This window comes from Panthera pardus, unplaced genomic scaffold (assembly GCF_024362965.1).
Source record: "Panthera pardus isolate Hobbes unplaced genomic scaffold, ASM2436296v1 HiC_scaffold_10, whole genome shotgun sequence".
Classification (NCBI taxonomy): Eukaryota; Metazoa; Chordata; class Mammalia; order Carnivora; family Felidae; genus Panthera; species Panthera pardus.
Genome location: NW_026526655.1, coordinates 70,816,620 through 70,841,947, shown reverse-complemented (window position 1 = coordinate 70,841,947; position 25,328 = coordinate 70,816,620). Strand labels below are relative to the sequence as shown.

Sequence of the window (25,328 nt, the reverse complement as noted above, 5' to 3'; positions counted from 1 at the left end):
TCAGAATAAAAAGCAGTTCCTTAAAATAAATGAATTTAGGTTTAAAGAAAAATCACTACATTATCCTTCTCATTTCATATGGCCTGGTCAAAACTTTATTATAGACAACTGTCCTTTGGGTACTATAGTCCTAAGTGACTGGAACTTTTGACATCAGGTAATGTTTTTCTCATCATGACACAGACTAGGGTCTTTGCTCAAGGCATGAGTAGGCTCTTTCTGAACCAGGTTTGAAAATAAATACCTGCCCAAACCATTCATGTGCATATCATGCTTTTTGTGCTCTGTGTGGTCAACACCAAGCTGGTCCTGGAGGTCCACTTTCTATGTTTTTCCCAACTTCACTTCCTTCTCCCATCTGTTTGTCCATATTGATAAGTTCTATCATGTCCAAGCCATGGCAATCTTCTAACTATTGAGGAAATGCCAGGTTATGGACAAAAAGAGCTTTTTCCTTTTTTCAGTTTTTCCAGGAGTAGAATCTCTGATTTCCATTAAGTTGCTGCAGACTGTTTTACACTTTTGGGCTGCACTTATGAGCAGCTCACACAGTATAAGTACCTAGAAGAGGGACAACATTCTGAGTCTCTGTCAGGATTTAATTTTCTCATCATTTTTCAAAACTTGCATTGTCTTTGAAGAGAAGGCAAAACTATGTCTTCTCCCATGTTTTAAAAATGACTTCAGTAATAATAAAGATGAAATCAAAGAAAAGACTTTTGGAATTAGATATATTAACCTTTGAAATCTTGATTAGTTAGCAAACTGTGAAAGCACTGGCTGGATCTTTCCTTCTGTGTCGTGACAACAGGATGAATCATAGTGAAGCAAATTCAAGGCCCCAGACACCAGATCCCAAGCAAAGGAGAAGCAGAAATCAGGCCCAGGTTTTTATTAAGAGTAAAGCAGAAATAGCACAGGAACGCAGGTTGTTTGAGTCTGGTGGTCACGCCAAAACTCAGAATACAGTAGATCAGAATTAGGCCATTAGTTGAGGATAAGGAACTCAAAAGATCAGACATCAATGGATGCTAAGTGAAGCCTCTTCATTCCAGCTTTCTAGGAAAGATGCCTAAGAGACCTTAAACAGGGCTTCTGGAAATGGTCTCCTTGTGAACTGTAGCCTGCAAAATAACTCCAATGTGCTCAGTCTATCCATTTGCCTGTATGGAGGGAACCACCCCGAAAGAATGATGAAAGGATCTGAGACTAATCCACACCCTAAACTGGTCCAACCATATTGACGGAAGCAATACTCTGAGAAGACAGGTCTGGAAATTAAGCCATCGTGTTCTGTTTTAGATATACACTACGTCTAAACTTTGTGTTTAAATGATCTCAATAGTAAAATTACTGACCTATATAGCAGTATAAGTAGGCATGTTCCTGTTGCCTCTGATTCTCCTCTAAAGCCCCAGAGCAGAGAACACTATGAACAGCCACATTACCTATAATTTTGCTTTGGGGTCACCCAAAAAAAGTTGATCTAGAAACTCAATCCCAAAAATAAAAGGAGGCAAAGTGATGAATAGCAGAGAGTTGTTCAGAGAGAGTAGTCAGCACATAGCGCATTCTCTCTACCCATCTCATGGTAGAATTCAGAAAAGTATTCACAAACACACAACCCTTCAAGCCAGATAAGGAGGAGAGCTTCCAGAGAATCTGTCAGGGGCCTGGCTTGTGTCCACCAAAGTTAATGGGGTACAGAGACTCTTACCTGGAAAAGTTTAGAAGCAAGAGGCCAACCTGGACCTGGCCTTGAAAACAGAGCAAGGAGAGAGGATCATTGTGGATCCTAGAGTTGAGCAGAGCAATGATGGTCCAAGTGGACACTGTGGGAGGTAATGAGGTTAAGTCAAGGTCCCAAAACAGAGTCTCTGTAGGATGTACTGTTGAAGCAGGGACTGAGGAGTCATAGTAACAAGGCAGATAGAGATTGTATTTTTCACACCTGGGACATGACAAATGTCTCAAGACAACCGGGTATCTGTCTTACAAGAGGCACCCAGAGTCAAATGATCACTCCAGCCAACCAGTAGTACATCTTCTGTCCCATACCTCTCCTCCCTCCTCACAACCCTGCACCCATGTCTGGAAGATGCAGAGGTAACATAGACAGGAGACTGGGAAATGAAAGAGCAAGACAAGAAAATAATGAAGAGGTCTACATGTCCTCTTTTGCCCCTTTTCTTACTGCAGGTCCTGAAGTAAAGCTGGGAGAAAAGTTTTTTGTTGTTGTTGTTTATATAGAATAATACTATTTATTTATTTATTTATTTTTATTTTTATTTTTGAGAGAGAGCACAAGTTAGGGAGAAGGCCAAAGGGTGAGAGAATCTCGAGCAGGCTCCATGCTCAGCATGGAGCCGGATGCAGGACTTGATCCCATAACCCTGGGATCATGATATAAGCTGAAATCAAGAGTCAGATGCTCAACCAACTGAGCCATCCAGGCACCCCCTAGAAAAAGAACTTTTAAAACCTAAAAGAAGACTTTGCATTAAATATGGCAAGGGGACTGGATACATGTTAGGACTTACCCAGACTTCATCAAGGGTCAGGGAAAAATTGAAATAAGTACAGATAAAAAGCAGTGGTGGGAAAAGAAATTAAGTTCAGCTCATATAATGTTATTAGCTATATTATGTCCCATCAAATTCATATGTTGAAGCCCTCATCCCCGGTACCTCAAAACGTAACTGTATTTGGAGAGAGGGACTTTAAAGAGGCGACTAAGTTAATATGAGGCTGTTTGGGAAAACCCTAAGTCAACCTGATGGGTATTTTTATAAAAAGAGGACATTTGGACACAAGTCAGGGGCATGTCTGCATAGAGAGACCACTGTGGGAAGAGGAAGCAAGAGGGCAGCCATCTACAAGCCAAGAAGAGAAATCTAGAACAGTTTTCTCCCTTATGGCCCTCAGAGGAAACCATCTCTGCCAGCATCTAGATCTCCATCTTTCAGGTTTTCTCCAGAACTATGAGAAAATAACTTTATGATTTAAGCCACCTAGCCTCTGGTATTTTGTTTTGGCAGTCCTAGTAGATTAACATCTCTAAAATACCAGCTGGTGGAGGGGAAAAGTTCTTCTGCTTACTAACTTAAATGCTGTAGGTCTTGTAGCCACACAAAACTTCTGAACCACACCTCTAATCAAATTTAAAATTAACCTAAAAAATCAAGTTAAAATTCAGTTCCCTATCTTTTTAAGAAATTTTACCATCTTGCTAGAAAAAGGAAATAAAATTCTCTATCTTCAACTCTTCACATTCCATAATATCTGAAATATTGCAGCCTCATACTGCTTCTTATCATGTGTCAGAAAAATAAACACTTACCCCCACATAAAATAAGTGAACTTTTCTCATTAACTTAAGTGCATGTTTAGAAAGGAGTACTACTTTTGAGGCTTTAATTGTGTTTCTGAAGATAGAGAAGAAGAGAGACTATTGAAAGCTCAGTCTCATACCATTTGTAGAAAAGTTGCAAAAGAGAATGGTGATTAAAGATACAGAGCTTCAGTTAAAGTCTCCTCCTCAGCCTCTTGGTAGGACTTACCTCGTTAATACTCAGTGGGTGGATGGAAATCCTGATAGATCTCATGCCCTACTACTTACTGGATATCTCCACACAAATACTCTACTCACTGCTGAATAGCCATGTCTATAAAACTGAACATTTCTTCTCTGCCACCATGATCCTGTTCTCTCTACATCTTTTCATCTGGGTTCTAGCATGGTTGGGAAGATTCTGCAAAATGACATATTTGTGTGTGGCAGCTAAAATGGCGCTTGGACAGCAGCTACACTCACAGTCATGGGCATTACCAACTTCCCAATCACCCTGCTGGAAATCCAGTAGCCTTATCAACAACTCCCTTTCCCTGGTTTCCCACATTTAGTCAGTCCCCATACTCTGCCAATTTTACAGTCAGCTAATTATTCCTAACTGATCTTGCCTCTAATCTGTCTCCTCTCCACTAGATTCAATTATGTTATTCCTCTCTGTATCTCACGTAGTAGTACAACATGATTTGTTCTATTCAATTAGAGCTTTCAGCTATTAACAAACCATTCGCGCTAAAGCCTCAGAAATAGCATTGTCTACACAAGGTGCCTCCTCTAGTTGACAAATATAAAAATATAATGGGAAATTCCAAGAAATAAATATTTAAGTTACTTTTATCTTCAAAAATTTACGAAGCTCCAGAGCTAGATGAGCTGTGACACTACCTGTTTCCAAACCACACCCCCTTCCTCTGGCAAGGAGCGCCCCACTGGAGAAAGTCTTTACCAGCTCACTGCCCCCAAAACCTGCTGGGCCACCAACTGGACTAAGACTGTGGCTCTTACCTAGGCAGTTTCCTTGACAAGCTCCCACACTACTCCAGCCAATCTCATTCAAAACTACAAACCCAATCCCCACGGAAATGTTACCTGCTTTTATTTTTTTTTAATGCCTATTTATTGAGGGAGGAGCCAAGATGGAGGAACAGCATGAAAGTTTTTTTGTGTCTCAAGTCCATGAAATACAGCCAGACCGACACTAACCATCCTGCACACCTAGAAAACTGACCTGAGGATTAACGCAACAATCTGCACAACCTGAACCACAGAATTCAGCAGGTAGGTGGGGCGGAGAAGTGAACTGGGGGAGGGAGAAGCCACGGAGGGCAGGGAACCATTTTTGCATATGCAGAGAGAGAACGGAGACAGGGGTAGGGGGAAGAATACCCGAAAAGCACCCCCCCAAAAGCAGCTGGAGAGAAAGTGGAGAAGCTGCAGGGGCTGAACTAAAAAGGAGAAAGGAGAAAGGAGAGGGTTTAAATTCCATTAAGACTCTATAAACAGGGAGAGTGCAGAGTCTGAAACTCCGCGGCTCCATACCTGGCAGTGCTCTGGTGAGAAGGGCGAATCCCCAGGAGCAGAGTGAAATCCGGAGGTCTTTGGACCACACGGGGAGAGCTGGTTCCCCTGCTGGGAGGACACCTGGTAGAGGCTGTGTGGGTCCCCCAAAGGCAAGACCCTAGTGGACCCAGGAGAACAATCACTTTCGCTGGTGCTGGAACAAGGTCGCTGGGGGTGAAGCCTGGTGCCAGATGTGTGTTGCGATTTTCCATAATTCCTGAAACGCTGCTGCTACTCGATCACGTGAACTTTTTCTGGAGCGGGCTGGCACCCGGCCGCAGTCTCTGGGAGTCGGCACCAGCATGGTTCCGCACACATTACTGGGTGAGGCCAGCACCCAGCCATTGCTCCGTGAGACCCTTCCGCAAAGGGGCTAAACGGGTCAAAGCCACAGTACCTCAGAAATAGGAGGTCAGGAAAAACAGCTGCATCTGAGATAAAGCCCAGGAGGGAGGTTCTGCCTGGGGCTTGGTCACAGACAGTGTAAAAGCAGGGAGTGGACGGAAGCTGAATACAAAGGACAGGTTTGCGGTTGCTGATGGGGCAGATCAGAGTCCTGATACTAGAGACTGGATAGATGGGTAACTCCATTTTCATCACTCCTGCGCATGTGCACACATCTACAAGCGCCAGAACAATCCACCCCAGTAAGCTAAGCAGCGCCATCTAGTGGAGAATGGAGCCATTACACTAAGCCCTGCGCAACTGGGCCAACCTTGCTCTTCAGGAACACAAGTCTCTCCGCTTGCTTAGTTGATGGACTATAAAGAGCTTCATAGTTTGACTTCTAGGGGAAAACGAAGTAATTTCAGTCATATTTCAGTCTGTTCACCAGTCCATCTATTCAATTTTCTTTATTTTTTCTTTTTTCTCTTTTTTGTTTCTTTTCTTTTTCTTAAATACAGAAAGAAAAAATTCATTTTTATTTTCAACTTTTATTAAAAATATTTTCTTTAATTTTTTTTCTACCATATTTTTTACTTTTGTGTAATTTTTTTCAAAGTCTATTTTACTTCCATCATTCGATTTTAATCTACTTCAGTGTATTCACTTTTTCAAATTTTCAAATGATTTCCTTTTTTTCCTCTCTTTCCCCTTTTTTCTCTAATCTATCAAGCCCCTTTCAACACCCAAGCCAATACACATCTAGGATCTAGCATCATTTATTCAATTTTGTGTGTGTGTTTGTTTTTAATTTTTTAATTGTAATATTTTTTTAATTTTAAGGTTTTTACCTCATTAATTCCTTTTCTCCCTTCAAAATGATGAAATGAAGGAATTTACCCCAAAAGAAAGAGCAGGAAGAAACGACTGCCAGGAACTTAACCAACACAGATACAAGCAAGATGTCTGAGCCAGAATTTAGAATCATGATAACAAGAATACTAGCTGGAGTCGAAAATAGATTAGGATCCCTTGCTGTGAAGATAAAAGAAGTAAAAACTAGCCAGAATGAAATAAAAAAATGCTATAACTGAGCTGCAATCTCGAATGGGTGCCAGGGCAGCAAGGATGGATGAGGCAGAACAGAGAATCAGTAATATAGAGGACAAACTTATGGAGAATAATGAAGCAGAAAAAAAAGAGGGAGATTAAGGCAAAAGAGCACAATTTAAGAATTTGAGAAATCAGTGACTCATTAAAAAGGAACAACATCAGAATCATAGGGGTCCCAGAAGAGAAAGAGAGAGAAATAGGGGGAAAAGCATTATGTGAGCAAATCATAGTGGAAAACTTTCCTAACCTGGGGAGAGACACAGACACAGACACAGACACAGACCCAGGAAGCTCAGAGGACTCCCATGAGATTCAACAAAAATTGACCATCGACAAGGCATACCATAGTCAAATTCATAAAATACTCAGGCAAGGAAAGAATCATGAAAGCAGCAAGGGAAAAAAAGTTCGTAACCTACAAGGGAAGACAGATCAGGTTTGCAGCACACCTATCCACAGAAACTTGGCGGGCTAGAAAGGAGTGGCAGGATATATTCAATGTGCTGAATCAGAAAAATATGCAGCCAAGAATTCTTTATCCAGCAAGGCTGTCATTCAAAACAGAAGGAGAGATAAAAATTTTCCCAAACAAAAATTAAGGGAGTTTGTGACCATTAAACCAGACCTGCAAGAAATTTTAAGAGGGACTCTCTGAGAGGAGAAAAGATAAAAACAACAACAACAACAACAACAACAACAACAACAACAAATAAATAAAGACCAAAAGCAACAAAGACTAGAAAGGACCATAGAACACCACCAGAAACTTCAACTCTACAAGCAACATAATGGCAATAAATTCCTATCTTTCAGTACTCACTCTAAACATCAATGAACTAAATGCTCCAATCAAAAGACATAGGGTAACAGAATGGATAAGAAAACACAATCCATCTATATGCTATTTACAAGAGACCCACTTTAGACCTAAAGACACCTTCAGATTGAAAGTAAGGGGACGGAGAACCATCTATCATGCTTATGGTCAACAAAAGAAAGCCAGAGTAGCCATACATATATCAGACAATCTAGAGTTTAAAATAAAGACTGTATCAAGAGATGAAGAAGGGCATTATATCATAATCAAGGAGTCTATCCACCAAGACCTAACAATTGTAAACATTCATGTGCCAAATTTAGAAGCACCCAAATATATAAATCAATTAATCACAAACATAAAGAAACTCATTGATAATAATACCATGATAGTAGGGAACTCCAACACCCCACTTAGAGCAGTGGACAGATCATCTAATCAAAAAATCAACAAGGAAACAATGACTATGAATGACACACTGGACCACATGGACTAAACAGATATATTCAGAACATTTCATCCTAAAGCAGCGGAATATGCATTCTCCAGTGCACATGGAACATTCTCCACAATAGACCACATACTGGGACACAAATCAGCCCTCAACAAATACAAAAAGATTGAGATCATACTGTGCATATTTTCAGACCACAACGCTATGAAACTCGAAATCAACCACAAGAAAAAATTTGGAAAGGTAACAAATACTTGGAGACTAAAGAACATCTTACTAAAAAATGAATGGGCTAACCAAGAAGTTAAAGAGGAAATTAAAAAGTTCATGGAAGCCAATGAAAATGATAACACCACAACCCAAAACCTCTGGGACACAGCAAAGGCAGTCATAAGAGGAAACTATATAGCAATCCAGGCTTTGCTAAAGAAGGAAGAAAGATCTCAGATATACAACCTAACCTTACACCTTAAAGAGCTGGAAAAAGAACAGCAAATAAAACCCAAACCCAGCAGAAGACAGGAAATTATAAAGATTAGAGGAGAAATTAATGCTATCAAAACAAAAAAAAAAAACAAAAAACAAAAAAAAAAAAAACAGTAGAACAGATCAATGAAACCAGAAGCTGGTTCTTTGAGAGAATTAACAAAATTGAGGGGCACCTGGGTGGCTCAGTCGGTTAAGTGTCTGACTTCAGCTCAGGTCATGATCTCACGGTCCGTGAGTTCAAGCCCCACGTCGGGCTCTGTGCTGACAGCTCAGAGCCTGAAGCCTGCTTCAGATTCTGTGTCTCCCTCTCTCTCTGACCCTCTCCCGTTCATGCTCTGTCTCTCTCTGTCTCAAAAATAAATAAAACATTAAAAAAAAGAATTAACAAAATTGATAAACCACTAGCCAGTTTGATCAAAAAGAAAAAGGAAAGGACCCAAGTAAATAAAATCAAGAATGAAAGAATAGAGATCACAACCAACACAGCAGAAATAACAACAATAATAAAATAATATTATGAGCAATTATATGCCAATAAAATGGACAATCTGGAAGAAATTGACAAGTTCCTAGAAATATATACACTACCGAAACTGAAATAGGAAGAAATAGAAAATTTGAACAGACCCATAACCAGTAAAGAAATTGAATTAGCAATAAAAAATCTGCCAAAAAACAAGAGTCCAGGGCCATATGGCTTTCCAGGGGAATTCTACCAAACATTTAAAGAAGGGTTAACACCTATTCTCTTGAGCTGTTCCAAAAAATAGAAGTGGAAGGAAAATTTCCAAACTCTTTCTATGAAGCCAGCATTACCTTGATTCCAAAACCAGACAGAAACCCCACTAAAAAGGAGAACTATAGACCAATTTCCTTGATGAACATGGATGCAAAAATCCTCAACAAGATATTAGCCAACTGGATCCAACAATACATTAAAAAAATTATCCACCACAACCAAATGGGATTTATACCTGGGATGCAGGGCTGGTTCAATATCTGCAAAACAATCAATGTGATTCACCACATCAATAAAAGAAAGGACAAGAACCATATGATCCTCTCGGTAGATGCAGAGAAAGCATTTGACAAAATACAGCATCCTTTCTTGATAAAAACCCTCAAGAAAGTAGGGATAGAAGGATCACACCTTAAGATCATAAAAGCCATATGTGAAAGACCCAACACTAATGTCATCCTCAATGGGGAAAAACTGGGAGCTTTCCCCCTAAGGTCAGGAGCAAGACAGGGATGTCCACTCTTGCCACTGTTTTCCAACATAGTATTAGAAGTCTTAGCCTCTACAATCAGACAAAGATATAAAAGGCATCCAAATCGGCCAGGAGGAGGTCAAACTTTCACTCTTCGCAGATGACATGATATTCTATATGGAAAACCCAAAAGATTCCACCAAAAAACTGCTAGAACTGATTCATGAATTCAGCAAAGTTGCAGGATATAAAATCAAGGCACAGAAATCGGTTGCATTCCTATATACCAACAATGAAGAAACAGAAAGAGAAATCAAGGAATTGATCCCAAGGAATTGCAATTTACAATTGCACCAAAAACCATAAAATACCTATGAATAAATCTAACCAAAGAGGTGAAAAATCTATACACCAAAAACTATAGAAAGCTTATGAAAGAAATTGAAGAAGACACAAAAAAATGGAAAAATATTCCATGCACCTGGATAGGAAAAACAAATATTGTTAAAATGATGATACTACCCAAAGCAACCTACATATTCAATGCAATATGTATCAAAATAACACCAGCATTCTTCACAGAGCTAGAATAAATAATCCTAAAATTTGTATGGAACTAGAAAAGACCCCAAATAGTCAAAGCCATCTTGAAAAAGAAAACCAAAGCAGGAGGCATCACAATCCCAGACTTCAAGCTGTACTACAAAGCTGTAATCATCAAGACAGTATAGTACTGGCACAAGAACAGACACTCAGATCAATGGAACAGAATAGAGAACCCAGAAATGGACCCGCAAACGTATGGTCAACTAATCTTTGAAAAAGCAGGAAAGAATATCCAATGGAATAAAGACAGTCTCTTCAGCAAATGGTGCTGGGAAAACTGGACAGCGACATGCAGAAGAATGAACCTGGACCACTTTCTTACACCATATACAAAAATAAACTCAAAATGGATGAAAGACCTCAATGCAAGACAGGAAGCCTTCAAAATCTTCGAAGAAAGCAAGCAAAAACCTCTTTGATCTTGGTGGCAGCAACTTCTTACTCAACACGTCTCCAGAGACAAGGGAAACAAAAACAAAAATGAACTACTGGAACCTCATCAAAATAAAAAGCTTCTTCACAGTGAAGGAAACAATCAACAAAACTAAAAGGCAACCAATGGAATGGGAGAAGATATTTGCAAATGGCATATCAGATAAAGGGTTAATATCCAAAATCTATAAAGAACTTATCAAACTCAACACCCAAAAAACAAATAATCCAGTGAAAAAAATGGGCAAAAGACATGAATAGACACTTCTCCAAGGAAGACATACAGATGGCCAACCGACACATGAAAAAATGCTCAACATCATCAGGGAAATCAAAACCACAATGTGATACCACCTCACACCTATCAGAATGGCTGACATTAACAACTCAGGCAACAACAGATGTTGGTGAGGATACGGAGAAAGAGGATCTCTTTTGCACTGCTGGTGGGAATGCAAACTGGTGCAGCCACTCTGGAAAACAGTATGAAGTTTCCTCAGAACATTAAAAATAGAACTACCCTACGACCTAGCAATTGCACTACTGGGTATTTATCCAAGGGATACAGGTATGCTGTTTCAAAGGGGCACATGCACCCCCCATGTTTATAGCAGCACTATCAACAATAGCCAAAGTATGGAAAGAGCCCAAATGTCCATCGATGGATGAATGGATAAAGAAGATGTGGTATATTCCTGTGTGTGTGTGTGTGTGTGTGTGTGTGTGTGTGTGTGTGTGTATGCGTGTGTGTGGAGTATTACTCCACAATTAAAAAGAATGAAATCTTGCCATTTGCAACTATGTGGATGGAACTAGAGGGTATTATGCTAAGTGAAATTTGTTAGTCAGAGAAAGACAAATATCATATGACTTCACTCATACAAGGACTTTAAGGCACAGAACAGATGAACACAAGAGAAGGGAAACAAAAATAATAGAAAAACAGGGAGGGGGACAAAACATAAGAAACTCTTAAATATGGAGAACAAACTGAGGGTTACTGGAGGGGTTGTGGGAGGGGGGATGGGCTAAATGGTAGGGGGCATTAAAGAATCTACTCCTGAAATCATTGTTGCACTATATGCTAACTAATTTGGATGTAAATTAAAAAAATAAAATTTAAATTTTAAAAAAATGCCTATTTATTTATTTTGAGAGAGAGAGAGAGTAGGGGAGGAGCAGAAACAGAGGGAGAGAAAGAGAATCCCAAGCAGGCTCTGCACTGTCAGTGCAGAGCTTGATGCAGGGCTCAAACTCATGAACCATGAGATCATGACCTGAGCCAAAATCAAGAGTCCGACATTCAACCAGCTGAGCCACCCAGGCACCCCTGTTACCTGCTTTTAGAGGATACCCATGTCATGGGCCTAACATGTGTCCATTTTCTACTGATTCTGATTATTATAGATTCTCTTCTTAAGAGACACCGCGTCATGTGGTGGTAACAGCATAGGTTCCAGAGTTGGACCAGACTTGATTCTAATCCTGATTCCAGATTAGTAGCTATATGACTCTTGTACCTCTGTTTTCTCATCTGCAGAATGAGAATAAAATTTACTTCATGGTGTGGTTGAGATGACTCAGTAAGGTAATGTATTTGTATATTGCCACCAATGTGGTAGCTGGCATAATGAAGTTACTTAATAAATATGTTTATTTATATTCTTTATTAATTTATTTTTGGCTCTCTCATCATATACCTTAAATTACATTGAGGATCTTGGAAGAAAGCCTGGAGTCCTGCCAGCAATGACTTCACCTTATACTAAGTATTGTCATAAATTTCTTTGTTTAATGTCTTGTACTGTAATTCTTGTAAGTGGGTTGGGCCAAGGTATTCAATTGGGTAGTTTCCTCAAGTTTCTGGGTAGAAATCAACTCAAGAGAGGAGTAAATGAAATCCGTTAACTTCTTATTTCTTTGAATAAGAGTCTTGCTACCATAAAAAGTTTTTCTTAATGTATAATGCCAAAGAGGAAATTCTTCCTTCAGTAATATAAACTCATTCTGTGTGACCACCCATTCAGCAGTAATAAAGAATGTCAGGTTGCAAAGCCAGTCTTATATTTCTTTATGCCCCAGATATATCATGGACTATCAAGTGCCTAGCAAAGGCATAGCACTTCTAGCTGTTTGTGAGGGTACAAAATACACACAAGTCATGGCCTCTGCTCTCAAAATACATAGGACAGTTATAATAATGAAGGAATGTATAAAATAAGCTAACCTATATGCCTCAGAGTCTCAGTGCTAGAAAAGTTCAGAAGAGAAAGGAAAGTTTTCTGACTAATTGTAGGGGAAAGTTTCACCTTGGGGCAAAAAGGACAGCTAATTCAATTAAATAGAACGTCCCAAATGAATGTGCCATCAAACACTAAATACATTGTATTTGTTTCTGGATAGCTTCATTTTTTTCTTCTTAAAAACCCTACCTCCTCCTTGCATACTGCAAGAATGCAAGGAACCCTCTCTGTGCAGCCATCCTGAACACAGCCATCCTTCTTCACATTCTTCCTTCTCACGCCCTCACCCTCACTCTACCTGCTTTTCTTCTCTATTATCTCCTGTGTCCTATCCCCTAATAAACAAGCTCTGTGTAAGAAACTCAATCCTGCCAGGGGTTAGAATCAGGAAGTATTGGTATGTTAGAGTTGATTGACATTTGAGGCACTGGAGAGTTACTCTTCCCTTCATTCACTGTATGCAGCCAAGGACTTTCCATCTTCTGGTATCATTCAGTCATTTATTCTTTCACTTAAGAGGATACAGGCCACCCTATCATATACAAAGTTCCCAGTAACTGTATTTCTGCCAAATTTCCCTTATTCTTAAAAATCATATCCTCTGCCTCATTTCCACGTAATCAGTTTAGACAAAATCGAGAAATGGGTAAAACTGTCTTTTGTACTCATAGACTCCTCATTCTTCACCATGTTCCTCTTCAGTGACCACCTCCAACCTAGTTTCTCAAATATTTCTCATTGTCCTTATCAATAGTTAGCATTAGAGTCTCAGCCACCTTGAGGTTTAATGGCCCGCAACAGTATAATGGTTCTCCTTAATGGATAGATTTAATTGGGTTCAAAGTCTTGTATTGTAAATAAAGGTCAAACCTATTTCAGACATCACTCAAGGACGATTTGGTGAGCCCCAAGATTTTGGTGGGGACCACGCCTGAAGAGACATTTTGTAGTTAACACTGTTTTACCTACCTTCAAGTAACATAGATAATATGCTTAGTAAAAGCTACTGTTAAATATTGACATAACAGAATATAATGAAAACAAATCCCTTACATTCAAAAGTGTGCCAGCTAAAAATATTTTGTCTCCCAGTTCCAAAGCCACGCTTTATTGTCTACTCTGAAAAAATGGAGCTAAAATGTTGAAACAATTCTCCTTTTCAGTGAAGATGATGGTAACCTTTGTCGGTACAGGGATCTGGAGAGACATTATGAGAGAAATAGGGCTTCACTTTCTGAGTCTGGTGTTTCCTATTTGCTTCTTCTGGTTCCTATCTCACTGCTTCCAGCTTTACGTTTGGGGTTCACCCAGTGGCACACGCCCCCACTGAGTTTCAGTGGCAAACATATGGATGGCTTCCCATCAAGTTTCAGTAACATCTCTATTGACAGTTTCCCAATGAGTCTCATTTGTGTCAGAAGTCAGCATCCCAGTCTTGGCCCACCTACATTTAGGAGGAGTGTTTCAACCTCTTTCCTCAGCATCTGTGGATCAGTTCTGGCCGGGCAACCAAGCAACATTCTCTGTAATCCAGTGATGTGAAGCCACATCCTTTCCAATGTGGCCAGAATTTCAGCCTTGGAGAGGAAGGCTCTTTTCCACGTTGTTCCTTCCTTAGGTACTCTGCGTCCTAGGGTTTTGTTTTGTTTTTAGTTGTCTTTACCTCTTTATAGATCATCAGCTGCTATAGTTAATAATTCTTTATATTAAATTTTTCCTATTCAAACTACTGTATGTTTTCTGTTTCCTGATTGGGCCTTGATTGATATAAGAGGGAGGATAAGAGATGTTTGTCCCTAAAAAAATAAAGGTTCAAAGAATTTGTCTAAGGGGCACCTGGATGGCTCAGTCAACGGAACATCTGACTCTTGTTTTCAGCTCAGATCATGATCTCATGGTTCGGGGGTTTCAAGCCCTTTGTCAGGCTCTGTACCAGTACTGCACTACTGGTGTTTGGGATTCTCTCTCTCTCTCCCTCTCTATCTGCCCCACCTCTGCTCACCTGCACTCTCTCTCAAAATAAATAAATAAACAAACAAACAAACATTTTTAAAAATTTATCTATGGGAATAGGGAAGAGGGACCCTGGCCAATTAGGTTTCTAAATTGAGGTATAATTAACATATAACATTATACTAGATTCAGGTGTACAACATAATGATTCAAGATTTGTATATATTGCAAAATGACCACCACAATAAGTTTAGTTAATATCCATCACCATATATAGTTACAGTTTTTTTCAATGATGAGAATTTTTAGGAGCTACTCTCTTAGCAACTTTCAAGTATGCAATACAGTATTAACTATAGTCACCATGTTGTACATTACGTCTCCGTGACTCATTGATTTTATAACTAGAAGTTTTTACTTTTTTACTCTATTCACCCATTTCACCCACCCTTGACCCCCCACTTCTGGCAGCCACCAATCTGTTCTCTGTATCAATAAGCTCAGTTTTTGTTTGTTTCTTTGTTTGTTTGTTTTTAGGTTCCACATATAAGTGAGATCATACAGTATTTGCTTTTTTCTGTCTGGCTTATTTTACTTAGCGTAATGCCCTTGAAGTCAATCATTCCATGTTGTTGCAAATGGCAAAATTTCATCCTTTTTGATGGCTCAACTATATTCCGTTGTATATATATACCACATCTTCTTTACCCATTTATCTATTGATGACTACTTAGATCATTTCTATATCTTGGCTATTGTAAATAATGCTGCAATGAATATGGAGGTGCAGGTATCTTTTTGAGTTAGTGCTTTCTCTTTTATCTATAAACACCCAAAAATTGAATTGCTGATCACATGGTAATTTAACTTTTAACTTTTGGGGGGAAATTTTTTCACCAATTTAAATCCCCACTAGTTACACAAGGGTTCCCTTTTCCCCACATCCTCACCAACACTTGTTATTTATTGTCTTTTGATAATAGCTTTTCTAACAGGTATGAAGTGATTTTTATTTGCATTTCCCTGATCATTAGTAATGTTGAGCCTCTTTGCATGTGTCTATTGGCCATCTGTATGTTTTCTTTGGAAAAATGACTATTCAGATACTCTGCCCACTTCTTTAATCAGAGTTTTTTGTTTTTTGTTTTGTTTTGTTTTTGTCACTGAATTTTATGAGTGTTTTATATATTTTGGATATTAACCTCTTCCCAGATATATAATGTACAAATATTTCTTCTATTCAGCAAGTTGTCTTTTCATTTTATTGATGGTTTCCTTTGCTGTGCAGAAGCTTTTTAGTATAATGTAGTTCCACTTGTTTATTTTTGCTTTTGTTGCCTTTGCTTTTGGTGTCAAATCTAAAAAATCATCAAGACCTATATCAAGGAACTTGCCACCTATGTTTTCTTCTGGGAGTTTTGTGATTTAATTGGACTTTATACATCTGTTTCTGCAAAAATATTAGCACAAAATAGACCACAAACAGGTCATGTTGGAAATATAAGAACTGCAGTCATAATATTTTGCACATGGTATTCAGAGTTCCAAACTTTGAGAGACAGAGAAAGAGAATACGTGTCTCAGGGAGTTGTTGTAAAGATCAGTACCTAGGACAGTGCTTGCCAAGTAGCAAATTCTCCAAAAGGCTATTTGTGTGTGGGTGTGTGGTTATTGCTGTTATTCATGACTTCTTTTTTACTATATGAGTATTATGTCAAGATTTCAATTATGAGTAACAGAAAATCCAACTCAAACTACCTTAAACAATAAAAAAAAAAACTTTGGGGATTACATAATAACAAAGCCAGGAACTTCAAAGTTGATTGATTCAGAGACTCAGAGATACCATTAAAGATTCATTTTTGTCTATCGCTCTTTCTGGACACCCAGTGGTGGCTTATCCTAAGGCTGAAGCTTTTTGTACAGTTAGGCTGGCTGTCAGACATAACAAGCTTTGTGCATCCTTGTTTACTCTCAGTGAGAAAGTGACCTCTGTATTCCAAACAAGAGTACTGGGATTCACCAAGATCATTGCTTACCCATGTATCAGGAATGGAATTAGCTTCCCGAACAATACATAGGCTATAAGGGGGAATAAGAAAAGTCAATATGGATGCTGCATAGATGAACCAAAATATCTTGCTAAATAATTTAATTTCCTCTGTCAGGTGTTCCTGCAGTCCTTGTACATATTCACATTATGATTTTTACAGAGACAGTAAATAAAAATATGACAAGGAATAAAGAACATAACAAAAAACCTTTTATATAGTCTTACCATGTGCTCAGTGTTTTAAATGTTTTGCATATACTCACCAATTTGATCCTCAAAAGTACCATAAGATTTAGACAAGAAGCTATTCAAGAATGGAATCAGGATCTGGAATATAGGCAATATGGCTCAGGTATCTATGCGCTTAATGCTTCTGCTACAATGCCTCTTAACAAAGAGGTGATTTTCAATTCCTCTGATGTGTTAAACAAAAAGCTCGGTTCTGTGGTACCCTCTCCCCAGAGGTGATCAGCATAGAGCAACTGGTGAATGAAGGACTAATGAATAAATGAATGGCATGGAAAAGCAGTGCTTCTAGGATTTTTTCCCCATCCAAACAATATTTTAAAACTTGAAACCCAATGACAAGAGGCAAAACACAACACCAATAGGGTAATTAGAAAAAGTTCTCTAATCACATCCCACTCAGCTTTCAAACCTTTACAGCATCCTCAAATTATAAAGTCAGAGATGATCAAGTACTTTGGAACTAGGTTGTCTAATGCCAGTGGAAATCTGTCAACACCATCAATCAGCTGCTTGATATTGACAAAATCAACCTCTTGGAGTCTGTTTCTCCTTCTTTGAAGTGAAGGGATTCAACCAGGTTATATGAAAAACAACATGCACACACACACACACACACACACACACACACACGCATACACACATACACAATTACTCTTACACTTCCAGCACTACTTCAATCTTTCCTCCTCAAACAATAGCTTGTGATTTTACTTAGAACCGTGTTTATTGACTCTTTCATCATGGCTCTGGCATCTCTCCAAATATGAACAAATTCAAAGGCAACTGGTAAACCAAAGAACAAATAACACACAAAGAGTCTTGAAATCTTTCTGTGAGCTTCAACTAGTTAAGCCTTCCAGTGTCCCCCCCCCCCCCCCCCCCCCGGAATCAAGCTAAACAGTTTCCAAAGGGCAGATGTCTTTGAAAGTTTGACTTATTTTATTAAAGCCATAAAAAAACCCAGAGTTTATGGATTATCCTTTTTGTCTCTCCCTCTTTTCTCTTCTCTCTAATTTCTATCTCATTGTCATTGCGTCTTAGAGGTTACAGATTGGTTAACATGGGTTTTTTTTAATCTCCTCATTTGTAGAAAATTACAAGTATGAACTATTAATCCTTCTAATATTAGAAACTATATCAGGACTAAATTACCGTACTGTATGTGTTTGCATAGAAAATTATTGACGACCTTAATGACTTTAAGCATCTCGCAGGAATTTCAATTTCATGAATTCATAGATCCAAAAGAAATATGTTTCCAGTAATGCAAATTTGTTTTCTACCATTTATAAATTCTGGATCTCTGTGAAGGAGCCAAGTAATTTTTATTTTCTTTGTTCCAATATCTAAACCGTTTTTCAGGGTTTCTCAGTTTAGAAAGAAAATGCCTGTGAGACTCATTCTTTTGGTCGGTGGTTCTCATTAACCTTGGACAGGAGAAATCCCAGTATATAGATCAAAATAAAAAGGCTATTTGGCAATAAACTAAATGTATCACTACCTTGGCCACTAAAAGAGAAAGTAGGATGCATAACATCAGACGCAGACATTTCTATAGTGAGGTGCATTTATTCCTTGCTGAAATTTTGTTAACTTATAAGATTTTTAATGGAAAGTTAGATAGTTCACGTTGTACCCTGAAGAAAGTACCATGGGTTTTGCTTTTGTGTGTGACTTACTAAATTATACATAACAGATTAGAAAGGAAAAAATTGAAGGATAATTAAATCTTCACAATCAAAAGGTGCACTGTCATTTTCCTTAACTAATGACATTGAATCTGCTCCCAGTCTGCCCTATTTTCCTAAATTGATATTTTAGAAAAGGCATGAAGTCTAATTCACTCTTCCACTCTCAGCAAAAACCCCCTTCTGCATCACCCTCCTTTTCCTTTCCCATCTTCTTGTTGTCTCTGATTACACCATTCTTACATGCCCATCCTAAAGCCAAACTAGTGCATATCGCAGGGATTGGAGGTGATATACTCTCTGTTCATTAACTTCTTGTCAGTCTGGCAGCTTTCAAAATTAGGCATAAGAAGAAATAAAAATTGGTAGGGAAAACATCTGAACTTCTTTTCACCTCCTCTAAAATTCCATAGTATCAGTGAATGAGAAGATCTGTATTAAATAATGTGCCCTATAATGGACATCAGCCTGCCAGCAAGTGGAGGCTAGAAAATTCTACTGCTTCTACAAATACCATGCCTGGAACAAAGATCCACCCTGAAGTTTCCCATGTGATCCATCATCTGAACCAAGTTGCTCAATCAGATACCTATCCCATGCAGCCCAGCTGTTTAACTAGCTTCTTGGCCAGAGTTGCAGGTACTTGGCGTCCCCTCATAGAGGAGAGAACCTATCCCTGAATCCCAGTCAGCAGTGAAGGGCACTGGCCTTCCTGCCCTCCACTTTTCCCAGGGAAGACTCTTGCTTTCCTAGAATTCTTCTTAGGAAGACCTTTCACCCAGATCTGCCCTGAGAACCCTGCCACCCCAAGGTGGCATTATTTGTTCATTATATGTTCACTATTTGATTAGAAACTCCTTGGCCACTCTCCTCTGCCTGAATGGGAACCTGACTTTTGCCTCTCGTTCTCTAATTTGGGCTTGGAGCAGCCTCCCATCTCCTCCTGCCCCGGTCATCGTACCCTAACCTTTGCCATATTGGCTTGGTGCCATTTTGCTCCTTCCTCCCCTGCAGTAATCTCCACATTTCTATCAGCCTGGTCACGGGGTTTATGGCTCTGAGAGGAAAAAAGGAGGGGGAGGGAATAGGAAAAGGAACTGCTAAAGACAACAGAGTTAAGAACTTACATCTGCCTCACATGTTCTGCCTAGAGCCAGAACCAGTTGGTGGCACAGGTTTTAAATACCATGCACTCAAAAAGATTTTCAAAAATCTCTAACTACAGCTTCTCTGTCTTGCGTCAAGACCCTCTTGCAGCCAGTGCCCCTCCAGGTTGAAGCCAAGTACTCAGGACTAGCCTGCTCTGCAGGCGCTTGGACATCAGCCAAGCTCACATGCCAAAGTAAATAGAAAATGGAAAGGGCACAGAATAGAGAGATCAAAAGGGCATTTCCCAGTTAAGACATCAGCACCACTTTTTTTTTAAGGTGTATTTTTAAAATTCTGCTCATGGGAAAATATAAATTTTTGAGAAGAAAATTCTCCTTCCACTGTTTTATTTTGTGGTACTTACAGTATTAGATTATTTTTCCGTTGTATGCAAGAGAGTTTAATGTTTGATATCAGTAAGATAATTTGTAAAACACAAAGTGCTGAAAGAAATTAATATTTCACTGCATGTTAGATGAGTAAACGGAATGGTTTTCATTACAAGCTAACTCATCATTTTAGACATTTTAAAAAGTATTTCCTTTTCAGGGGCACCTGGATGGCTCAGTCAGTTAAGTGTCCAACTTCAGCTCAGGTCCTGTCTCCCAGCTGGTGGGTTTGAGCACTGGGTCGGAGCCATCAGGCTCTGTGCTGACAGCTCGGAGCCTGTAGCCTGTTTCAGATTCTGTGCCTCCCTCTCTCTCTGCCCCTCCCCCACTCACACTCTCTGTATCTCTCTCTCTCAAAAATAAATAAACATTTTTAAAAATTTTTAAGTATTTCCTTTTCATAGAATAATGTCATCATGGGTAGAAATATCTCAGACTTATTTAACATCTAATTTAAGAGAAGGCAATGTTTTAAAGTAGAAAAGAAACTAGGGGCGCCTGGGTGGCTCAATCAGTTAAACATCCGACTTTGGTTCAGGTCATAATCTCACAGTTTGTGAGTTCGAGCCCCACTTGGGACTTCACGTTGACAGTGCAGAGCCTGCGTGGGATTCTTTCTCTCTCTTTCTCTCTCCTCTCTCTCCTCATAGGATTCTCTCTCTCCCTCTCTCTCTGCCCCTCGCGCACTCGCACCTTGTCTCTCAAAAAGTAAATAAAATAAAATAATTAAAAAAATAAAAGTCTTTAAAAAAAAGAGAGAGAAGAAAAGAAACTAGACTGACAATCAGAAGTTCTAAATTCTAGTCATTCTTCTGACCGTGGAACTTCTGGTAAAGTCTCAAATTCCTCATCTGCAAAATGCAGAAATTGCACAGAGACTCTCCACCTTTTGTTGTTGTTGTGATTACGGTCATTTTCCTGCTCAATAACTTGCTGTGCTGAGAGCATAGTACAGTGTAAAAAAAAAAAAAAAAAAAAAAGTGCACTTGGATTCAAAGCCTCAGATGCCTCTAACTTTCTTTGTGACTTTGAGGATTTACCCTCTCCTGTTTCCTCATCTGTAATAAAAAGGAAATGGAACATATGGTGTCTCAGGACATTTCCAGCTCTAAAATTTTATAACAAAGAAAAATGTCTGTGGTGCCTATGCTGCCTTCCATTTGCATGTAAAACTCGATGTTTTGCTCCAAGTGGCCTGAGAAGAATACATGCATTTGTCGAGCATTTCCCCAGTGTGCTAGAACATGCACTCATCCATATGAACAGGGCACCTCAGCTCCCAAGGAGAAAGCTGTCTTAAGAGCCTTTTTTGCTTCACCTTTTTCATTAGTCCCTGAGATGATGCTCTGGCATCCAGCATAAACTTTATTATTACCAGGCTTCATCCATGTGACCTCTGAAGGCCTTGAAGCAAAGACAACCACCTTCAAGTCTAGTCATTACCTGCTGTTTATAAATGTGCCGCTTAGGTTGAAAAATGCCTTCTTAAAAGCCAAAAAAAAAAAAAAAAGCGCCATTTATCAAATGAACTTTAAAATTCTCTTGCATGAAAATGTGTTTCATACAAAAATATTTTTGTGTTTACAATTTCCGGATTTTTGTTAAAATGCCCTAACTATTCAAGAAAAAGTATCTTTGATTCAGAAGGAAGTCAGGGCTATAGTCATGGGTGGTTTACAGAACATTTTCTGGTAGTCTTTACTTCATTTCAATATCTTGCCACGATTGGCTGTTGAGAGCTACAAATAAGGAAGTCTTCAATTTAGGGGATTTCTCAGTGGAAGTTCCCAGTTCAACACAAGGGAGAGCTCAGGACAGTTTGGGCGGCATTGCTAGAGTCTGCAGATAAAGTTTCCAGACTCTGTAACTACCTACGTCTTTCAAGAGCACTACTCTGTGAAGGAAGACTTCTAACTTGGAAAAGAGATAAGCCAAACTTGGGTTGTTCCTACCAATTCTCAACTAGCAAGGTGGACTGGATGTCTTAGACTGAAGCGTTGCAGATTTGTTCCGCTCTTGCTTCTGCAAAGTGAGTAATTTATGACATGATTCGATAATGCCTTGTATTCATTGTCATAACTGGAAATTTGGCCTTTAAAAAATAGGGCCCCAAGCCGAGACCAAAGAAAATTTTTGAAAATACTGTGCTCTTTTTACATTCCTCTCAACTTTTAAGAGCAAATGTATGTCTCTACTTGAAATAATTTTTTTTAAGTTTATATCTGGAATATAGACCTTCTCCAATGAGTGGTTTTTATAACATAATGTAAGACTTGAAAGATATGTATTTGGCATATGTTAAGGTATAATTAGCTTACTAGATTTAAAAGTAAAATAATACTGTATATATTTGTACTTCTGGGAGCTAAATTCTTAAAGATCACTTCTGGCCTGATCCAGTGTGTCCATTCAAAAATTAACTCAAGTTTAGTATTTTTTCATCTCCTAAGAAACATATGCTAATGAATATTTTTTTACAATAAAATATTAACCTTATAGACAACTTTGCATTTCCTATCTTAAAACATTTAAGAGTTCACCATTACGGTAATCTAGGGTTATTTGATTACCAATTGGCTGTTATATTCGTTATCAAAAATGAATATTTAAGGATTGTGTACTATTTCTTTAAGTTTTTTCTTAAGGATAGTCCTAGGAAAAGTTGATAGTTTGGACAGATTAAACATCAGAAATCATCATTAGCATCAATAGCTGCCATTTATTGAATGTCTGCTAGAGAAAAAGTTACAGGATCTTACAGCTAATAAGTGGCAGACCCAGGCTCAAACCTGAGCCCTGAGGTTCAGGGATGAACCTGACTGAGGTTCCTGCAAGCAGCTAGTAGGGCCCTACGGCCAACATCCAGTTATTTCCTTAAACACTTGTGACAGCGAAAGACATGGCCAAGTGGAAATTTTTAAATACATTCGTTAAATTCTGCCAAGAAAAGACAGTTCTAGCTGGAATTTCATGGAACTTAGGCACTAATTGAAGGAAAAGATCATCCTTACAGTACAGAACCTTCTTGTCTGCACACATTATTTTTCTTTCCGTATATTAAGGCCTTGGGAAACATATAGGTTCTTTGTTTATTATCAAATGTATTCCAATATATTTTATCTTTTTTGTGTGTAGAGTTAGGGACCGTATTGGAGAGGGATGTTCTTTCTGCTGTATTTTCTAACTAATTACTGCTATCATTTAGGAGAGTTCTTTATTTCGTATTTTTATCTTGTATCCAGCTATTATATTGTTTTTCTATTTGTTCTAAATTAGTTAGGTAATTCATAGGTGATGCCTGTTTAGGAAAAATATAATTTTTTCTCCTCTTTTTTTTTTTTTTACTTCTCTCCAAAACTTCTAGAACAGTGTTTAATAACAGAGGAGATAACAGCTAACCATGTCTTGTTCTGATCTCAGTGGGAATTTCCCTAGTGGTTAACATTAAGAATGACGATGGCTGTTGGTTTGAGATAAATACATTTATCATGAAAACCAAGTAACTACCAAATCTACTTCTCATTCTATTTTAGTAAAGGTGTATCAGTACTTCATGTTAAACAAATTCAACGTAATTTTGGTATTATTATAGACAACTCTATGGTTTGTCTACTTTAAAGTATATAGTGCTCTGCTATTACACAATACGGTAATTGCATTATTTAAAATTTCTATGTTATCAGGGCACCTGGGTGGCACAGTCAGTCAAGCTTCTGATTCTTGATTTCAGCTCAGGTTGTGATCTCATGGTTCGTGAGTTCAAGCCCCACATCAGGCTCTGTGCTGACAGTGTGAATCCCTGCTTGAGATTCTCTCTCTCTCTCTCCCTCTCTCCCTGCCCCTCCCCTGCTTGCACTCTGTCTCTCAAAATGAATAAATAAACTTAAAAAAATATGTTATAAAAAATCATGCCTCCATCATAAAAGTAGATTTATAATATAAAGCATAGTTATTGCTTTAGTTAAAATAATAAATTAGTTGATCAAAATGAACCAAACCAAACCTACACATTTTCTCATTTTCTCTTTATCCACATGCTTAGATGCCTCTCCTCTATTATTTTGGCTTCACAATTTAGTTCGCAGCTCAAATTAACAGAAAAGAATGAAAACAATGTAGCATAGCCAAGGAACCCTATCCAGGCAGAGTAACCAGATACTCAAACAAAGCAGCTGTTCCTACAGCTTTGTGCAAAAAAGCTTTCTCCTTATTATGACTGTGCTAGTTGTAAGCCACAACTCTGTTATAACCAACAGTGGTGTGCAAAGTATGTGTCCAAATTAATTAATTTTATGACTGCTTTGGATTCTGTGTCTCCCTCTCTCTCTGTTTCTCCCCCACTCATGCTCTGTCTCTGTTTCTCAAAATAAATAAATGTTAAAAAAATCAAATTAATTTTATGCCAATTTATATTAAGAAAATGTATGCCAAAAGAGAATTATCTGGGGGCGCCTGGGTGGCTCAGTTGGTTAAGTGTCTGCTTTGGCTTAGGTCATGATCTCGTGGTTCATGGGCTCGAGCCCCACATAGGGCTCTATGTTAACAGCTCAGAGCTTGGAGACTGCTTTGAATTCTGTGTCTCCCTCTCTCTGCCCTTCCCCAACTCGTGCTCTGTTTCTCTCTCTTAAAAAGTAAGCATAAAAAAATTTTTTTAATAGAAATTAAAAAAAAATATCTGTAATTTACTGAGAACTTTTGCTTTCATTTTCACAAGTGAAATGAATCTGTATTTTTATTTTCTGATAAAAATACCAAAGTTTTCTATGTTCTAAAAAGGTTTAATGAGAGTTTTCTGTTCCCTGAAATATTTAAAGAGCAAATCTTCACACTGTTTATCTTTGGCACCCACTTTTGGATGTAGTTCTTTAAAAGCTTTCTGATATTTTCTATTGTTATTGATATTGTTGGATTTTATGCTGTTTTTTTCACGCAGTTTAGGTTGCTTATAAATGATCCTTGTCATCAAATTTTTCAAAGGTATTACCATACACAGTATTCTCGTACTTTTTTATAATCTCCATAATCATGTAGATAACCCTTTTTCATTACCAATTTTGTTTATTTATGATTTCAAAGGTTTTTTTTTTTAATGTTTATTTAAGAGAGAGAATACATGGGCATGAGCAGGAGAGGGACAGAGAGGGAGACAGAGGATCCAAAGCAGGCTCCGAGCTGACAGCAGAGAGCCT

At 38.5% G+C, this 25,328-nt stretch overlaps 1 protein-coding gene across 1 annotated transcript in view; it reads left to right on the top strand.

Moving 5' to 3' along the window:
• The first annotated feature begins 21,942 nt into the window (after nt 1–21,942).
• The window catches only part of TANK (TRAF family member associated NFKB activator), a 93,571-nt gene continuing 90,185 nt past the window's right edge, over nt 21,943–25,328 (top strand). Inside the window, exon 1 of the mRNA XM_019457602.2 lies at nt 21,943–22,168. The gene's annotated coding sequence lies outside the window, so the exon portion shown is untranslated. The remainder of the gene's footprint in view (nt 22,169–25,328) is intronic.